The sequence below is a fragment of the Akebia trifoliata genome, chromosome 5 (assembly GCF_017979445.1).
Source record: "Akebia trifoliata isolate Shusen 1 chromosome 5, ASM1797944v1, whole genome shotgun sequence".
NCBI lineage: Eukaryota > Viridiplantae > Streptophyta > Magnoliopsida > Ranunculales > Lardizabalaceae > Akebia > Akebia trifoliata.
Window position 1 is genome coordinate 17978027 of NC_141379.1, and position 7913 is coordinate 17985939.

A 7913-nucleotide genomic window follows, 5' to 3' on the forward strand; every position below is an offset into this window, starting at 1 on the left:
TCTTCGGGTTAAGTTTCATCCCCACTTTCCTTATCCTAGAAAAGACCTCTTCCAAATCGCTAATGTGATCTCCCTTCTTCCTATTTTTGACTAGTAGGTCATCTATCTATACCTCTGTTGTTCTACCTAACAAATCTCTAAAAAGCTTTGTTACCAGCCTCTGATATGTAGCTCATGCATTCTTTAGAGCCAAGGGCATCACCTTATAGTAATAAAGCCCTTGCTCTGTAATGAATGCTATTTTTTCTTGATCTTCCAAGCTGAGCTATATCTGATTGTAGCCAGAGTAGCCGTCCATAAAAGATAATATCTAGTGGCTAGAAGTCGCATATACAAACTGGTCTATCTTTGGCATTGGGAAGCTATCCTTGGGACATGTCTTATTTAAGTTTGTGAAGTCTATGCAGACCCTGTCTTTTTTCCATTCTTCTTGGGTACTACCACAATATTTGTTATCCACTACGGGAACTGCACCTCTTTTATGAACTCAGCCCTCATCAACCTGCTTACCTCGTCATTCACAGCCTCTCTAAACCATGGTGCTAATCTCCTTGGTGTCTATTTAACCGGCTTGAAAGTTGGCTTTGCATTTAGATGGTGACAAATCACTCCGTGCTAATCCCTGACATCTCTTCGATAGACTAGGTGAAGACGTCCCGATTTCTTTTTAAGCATTCTATTAACTCCGTCAGTTCTTTCGATTCCAGTTTGGTCCCTACTTCGATTTACTTCCCTTCTCCCACATCTATCATTTGAATGCCCTCTAAGCATGGGGGTCCATCAAGCTTGGTCTCTCCCCACTATAATTACTATTGTTGTACTTTGTCCTCGGGCGACTCTTTCCTGCTCAATGTGCATACTTGAGCTGCTACTTGGTCACCTCACACATCCCACATTCCCTACGATGTGGAGAATTGGACAACCTGGTAATATGTGGATAGGACTGCTCACATCTCATGCGTCTACCACCTCCTCGGGATAACATTGTATGGGGAACTCGCCTCAACAACCACGAACCTGGTTATCAAGGTTATCGGTCCTGCTTGCATCGGAAACACGATCTCTCCCCATGGCTGATTTGATTTCCAGTCGAACCAGACCAACGGTGCTTCTACCGAGGCGAACACATTCCTACTGAGGCCTATATTCAAGAAAGCCAAAACATACAAAATATTCACTGAGCTACCGTCGTCGATCAACACCCTCTTAAGCGTGAAGGTGTTTACTCACAGGGTTACAACCAATGTATCATAATGGAGTCTCGATATTCCTTCCAAGTCTTTCTCGGTGAACGCCACCGTTTGCTCCCCAAAGGGTTCTATCTCTTCTGTAGGTCTATTCCTAGTTGTAAAAATGTGAGCCAGATGTTCAACTCTTCTTCTTTTTGCTCTTTCATTGGTTATAACCTACCCAAGTTTTTTACCCCCTTCTCTGAGGATAACGTGTATCACTGCTACCATTCCATCCTGTCCTTTGATAGGCAACTGGTTTGCTTTGCGATTCTGATCCCGAGGTGGGTCCTCTCTTTGTCTCCTGGGCAAATCTTTTAATCTGTCTTACTCTGCAAGCTTCTGCAAGAATCTTCTCAAAGTTTGGCATCTATTTGTGGTGTACGCCCGCACCTTGTGATACTCACAATATCTCTCGCCTTGGTGAATCTGATACCGACGGAGAAGTGTGAGCCACTCGAAATACGGTTCATGCGTGATGAGGGCAGGATTTCATAGGGATGCATAATGAAATACGTCCCTCCTCTTCTTCTCTCCCTTTCTTGCTCGAACGGCCTTTTCATACTCTTCTGTTGTAGCTGGTACTGTTTACTGGGCTTCTCCACAGCATGTATAATCTTATTCTTCCCTGCTGAGCTCTGAGGATCATCTTCTAAGCAGATGTACTTTACTGCTCTTTCGAGCAACTCATTCAAATTTTTCGGCTTCTTCTTCACTAGAGACCTATACAACCCTGAGCCGGATGGTAAAGAATTTCTGAATGCCACCACATCCGTTCTCTTATCACAACTCTTTAAAAACATTGCTTTTTTTTCTGAATCTCGTAAATTGTCTAAGGCTCTTCCCCGATCTCAACATCATACTAAGTAACACATTGATATCTCCCCCCACTCTTCCTGTTACCTATGTATCACGCTACAAAGGCAGTGTTGAGCTCCTCAAATGAGACAATGGACTCGCACGGCAACTTATGGAACTAAGTTAGCATGTTCCCCTGCAAGCTCGAGGGGAACAATCTACACATCAGCCCTTCCTTCTCCTCCCACAATACAAGCATCTGTTGGTGTAGACACCCCATTTTTGTATTCGCCTGATTAATCAACTCGTCAACCCGATTGCAATGGTTCCCAATGATGGATGTTTATTCCAATACTTTATTTTATTACCAGATATGTTTTAGAAATCCGGATGAGGTATCGCAAATTAACAAAACTGTAGAAATCACGCTACGCTAGGAAAATATAACCTAAAAAACATAGAAATCATTTTACAAACAAAAAGAAGCTTCATGGTAAAAATCACTAAAAAATGACTAAATTACCAAAATATCCCTAACATCAAAACATCCCTAGAGCTTACATTACGCTTAGAAAAATCCTTTCAAACACATAAAATAATAAATCGAAATCAAATAAATCATTTCGCTAATTTTTACAGAATTTGACAAAATTACGAAAATGCCCCTCACAAAGTTAACGATCATTTCTCACAAAAAATTTCATAAATGATAAAATCCAATATTCCCATTGAATTCCTTACGAAAAACCAATTCCAGAACATTGAAAACCGACTTAAAATGCAAAAGGTCCTCTCCGAGGGCAAAACGATAATTTTACAATTTTAATAATTAAAAATTCAGAAATTAATAATTAAAATATTAGTTAATGTAAAGTGAAATCCTAATTAAAATTAAAGTCAATCAAGTAAAACTAAAGTTAAAATCTTAAAGTCAATCAAGTAAGACTAAAGTCAATATTAAAGTCAATCAAGTAAGACTAAAGTCAAGATCTTAAAGTCAATCAAGTAAGACAAAAGTTAATATTGAAGTCAATCAAGTAAGACTAAAGTCAAGATCTTAAAGTCAATCAAGTAAGATTAAAGTCAATCAAGTAAGACTAAAATCAAGATCTTAAAGTTAATCAAGTAAACTAAAGTCAATCTTAAAGTCAATCAAGTAAGACTAAAGTCAAGATCTTAAAGTTAATCAAGTAAAACTAAAGTCAATCTTAAAGTCAATCAAGTAAGACTAAAGTCAAGATGTTAAATTCAATCAAGTAAGACTAAAGTCAAGATGTTAAATTCAATCAAGTAAGACTAAAGTCAAAATCTTAAAGTCAATCAAGTGAGACTAAAAGTCAAAATCTTAAAACAATCATAATTAAATAACAACTCTATTTAAAACAATCCTAATTAAATTTAAAACAATTCTAATTAAAATATAACTCTACCTAAAACAATTATAATTAAACAATAACTCTTTCTTAAAGAATTATAATTAAACACTAACTCTATCTAAATAAGCACTTAAAAAAATCTATAAATAGGGGTCCTTACAACCTATTTTCGTATCTAAAAATAAACCATAGAAAAAGTAGGTCAAAAAGCTTCACTAGCCTCCCATAAACCTTGATTTTGAAGTCCCAACTCCTTACCTAACATCCATACCCCAGCTTTAGCTCAGAAAATACCTATAAACTCTTCCAAAACATCCCAGAAATCTATAAAAAATTAAAAAAATTCAGAAGAAGATACTTTATTTTAGAGATCTGAAACGAATCCGGTGACAGAATAAAGCGAGGAGTGTTGTATGAAGAACTATTCTACCAGATCTAAGGGAACAAGACCGTTGTCTTCGTAAAGGTAAATATTTAAATTTTTTTATTGATTAGGTCTTTTTAGCAATGTAGTTCTATTTGGGATTTAGTAGAGACCGGCGTTTGCCGGACGGGGTTGGTGCCTAACACCTTCCAACCCTGTAATGTGATCCCCGAACTCAATTTTTTTTAAAAGTAGATTAGTTATTTTTATCCGTTTTGAGTCAATATTTGGTTCCTAGATCGTAATAACTAGGTGGCGACTCCCAAACCTCAAAGTCAAAAGTGGATCCACGCACCCCGCGGATCGAGGGCGCTTTCAGTCGGAAGTAGAAAAGATGTTCTACAAGATTCTTCGTCCCTGGATAAGGGGTGAAACATGATAATACAAATTTTTTTGGGATTTCTTTGACTAAGATTTCTATTGAAAATGGAGACTTCTGAATCTCTCGAACGGCTTGTGCTGCTGCCGTGTCTACGTCGACACTTTTTATCATCTCATTCTCCTTTTTGATCATCTCTTTGACCTCTTTTCTAGTCATGCCCATTACAAGTTCAGTCCAGGCGATAGCAGTAGCAACCTCTATTTTGCTTTCTCCCGAAGGGATTAACAACAATGTACTCCCTTCCGTACTGGAAGTATGACCATATTTGCTTGCAAAAGGAGCATCTTCTGGTAAACTATCTTGCCTCGCCGATTGTTGGTTGTCGAAGTGCTGGCTCAAGTTTCAATTCTACTCAACTAAATCATCCATTTTCTTTTTCATTTACTCCTGTTATTTTCTCATGACATCCAATATTGCCTAAAGTTGTGCATTTGTGGCTAGAATCGCTGGTGGGGAAGTATTGATTTCATTTGTTCTTATGGATCTCACTATTATTTCAATCGAAATCAATTTTCTTCTGGTGTTTCCACGGATGATGTCAGTTCTGTGTGGTCGAAATTTGGTGAACGGATACAATGAATCCAATCGCACTGATACGAAGTTGTTCTTAGCACCCCCCTCCTCGCAACGGCGTGGTACTTGTCCAAATCACTTTGACACTTAAGTTAGAAAAGTAGAGGAATCCTCCTTAGTACTGGTTAGACTCTAATTTCTCTATAAGGATCCCCCTCTATAGTGCTTATTGTGCTATTTATCCCCCTTGACTATCCTTAGGGTTTCCTCCTCCATAGGCAACAATCATGGGATTTCCACTAACTTTACGGAGTTGTTTACCTAATCGAGATCTTTTTAATCGATTATACTTACCTGCAGAGATCTCCTCCGTGATCTTTGGGATTGACGTGCACGCAACAGTTTTACAATTTTCTTAAGATCTTGCCTGCCCTGCTTGGCAGGTCTGATTTGGCTTATTGCTATCTTGCCCTGCTAGCTAGGCTAGGGAAGTCTCTACTCTGACCTACCTTGCCAGCAGGGCTGGGCTTTCGTATACTATTTTGTATCTTGTACCACTTAATCAATTAGAACACGTATATGGCCTAGATTTAGCATGCAATTATTTCCCTCTACTTTTATGAGAAAATAATATCCGTAATAATTGATTTTGGGTGAAAAGTGCCTAGTGTTCATTTATATTTGGATCAGGAGTACTTGATGATATTTACTTTTTGGCCAAGGAGGGCCCATGCATTTATGTTTGGGTCAATAGTATCCGGGATGTGTTATTTATTTTTGGGTTATAATGAGAAAGAAAAGTGGTTACATAAGGTAGGGTTTCTTTGAATTTCACATGTTAGCTTGATAGGTAAGACGAAAATGGTTAGTCCCCGTGATTGAGGGAAACTTATAGTAATCGATCGATTGATCTCCATAAAGAAGGTCCTCATGATCGTGGAACCCTGGTCAACAGCCAACCAAAGTCAGGAAAAGGGCCAACAAAAGTTAGAAAGAAGCAAGTGGCACGAATATAATGGAATTTAGGAGAATATTCCAGTATTTAAAGAGCTTGGTGTTAGATAGTTAGGAAAGAGTGTTTGATGAAATGTATAACCAGTTATGAAAAGTTGTGTAATTAATATATAAGTACTCAAATTAATCAATAAACCACATTATGATGCTATGTTGTTTCCTACTTATATATGAACCTATATTGAAATTGATCCCGTAAGTTATGATTTTAACATGATTACTAGTTCATCCTATAATCATTATTGTGTTCCTATTCTACTAGGTAACATACATGTTACTCACCCATTCTACTCCCGAGTAGTAGGGTTTGGGATTTTGTTTCAAAAAATCAAAGTAAAGTCAAGATGCCAGCCTGAATAGATGTGCTGAAGGATTTTACCAGGAGGTGCTTCAAGTTGTTGTTAGTTGATGAGATGGTCGTAGCTTATGTTTACTTGGTTTTAGTGGAACTACAAGAAGATGGGTCGGTGGATATGACCATTAAATTATGAGTCATAGTGGAGTATTGAAGTGGGTGTCTGATGATGTAAATATGTTGTATAGAGTTTTTGTGTGGGGTTGTTCAGGGTTTAGTTTTGGAGTTTGATTAACCCTGGATTTTTTTTTTTGTATATACTCTACATAGTAGACAATGGTATATATATATGGGTCGGGACCGAAAGACAAATTAAAGTACTCACATCCACAAAAATGACATTAGTCGTTAGATTGCGCTCAATCTAACGATTCAAATCTGTTTTGAGTTTAAGTGATAAATTTCTACATTTTTTATTCTGCCCTCCTTCACATTTAATTTATTTGATTCCACCTCCCTCAACCACTTAAAACCCAAACCACTATTATAGAATCGAGAGTTCTTTCTCTTTGTCTCTGACATATCCTGATTTGTTTTGTTCAGGTTGTAAGAGAGTGATTCAAAGACAAACCTGTTGAAATGTGTGAATTGGAGAGAACTTGGTTGACTACTAGAACTTTTTTCCTAATCAACCAAAATAGTTTCAAATTTTAGTTCTCATATCACACCACCAAGGATAAAACCATCTATGATATAGCATTGTAGCTTCCTTATTCTTTGAAGATTATGGTTTCTTAATAACCAAGTGGTACTATTTCTTGATGAAGGTTTTTATGAAATTTCCCTCAAATTGACACTATCACCATCATTAACTCATAGAAACCAAGTTCAAATTCAACAATTATTCAACGGTGGGTGGGGACTGTCTAGTGTTAGTTAATGGTTAATGAGATGGCTTGGATTCGTATGTTGGTATGTTTGGTATGTTTGGTTTGGGTGGAGAGTAATAGAAGGCCTAAAATGGGTTGTAGAGATGGAAATCGACTAAACCATGGTGATCGCCTGAACCATGAAAATGGCCTAATTTCTTCTTGCAAGTGACTGCTATGGTGAGGGTTTGGAGAGGATTAGGGTTAAGAGGAGTGAAGAAGATGAGGTACTAGTGACCCAAGGAGGAGTTTGCAATTTCTCAAAGTTTTAAGTGAAAGAATTAATCACGTGCACTTAAATAGATCTTGACCATTGGATTTTTACAGATTTGACGAATTAAAGCATTTGTGCGAATCTGTCTCAAATTTTGTCAATAGAACTCGACCCATACATGTATTTATATAAGATGCACTCTGGTGCTTTTGATACACTCTTTTTGAGGATTTTCTTATTTTACTTCAGATTTTAATTTCCTCCATAAATAGATCGCATGTCTTTCTTTAGCAGAGTTAGTTGTGAGATGACGTGTCATGTTTTGTCCCCAGAGGAGGCGTGCCAGTGGATGACTCTCCCTTTTTTTTTTTTTTTTTTGACCACTAGAAATAATTTCAATTGTAGGGTCTAGAAGGGTGATTTTTATCATCAATTCATACAAAAATTTCCCTTGATTCTCGGTGGTTTCCTTCAACAACTCCATCGAATCATCAATCTTTGAATTTTTGGTAACTTCTGCCATTATAGGAATGTCTGATCTAATATCAATGTTATGTGATTTCTCAATCTTCTTAGCAATTCTAAATATGTAATGGTTGCTTTGAGGGTAACCAACCTCCTTAAGATAGATTTTTGATAAAAGACTATGATCCTTCTTTTAAAAACAAAATAAATTGTTAAACACATACAACATCTACTACAAATTGATTAGCAAAAAAAAAAAAAAACATCTATTGCA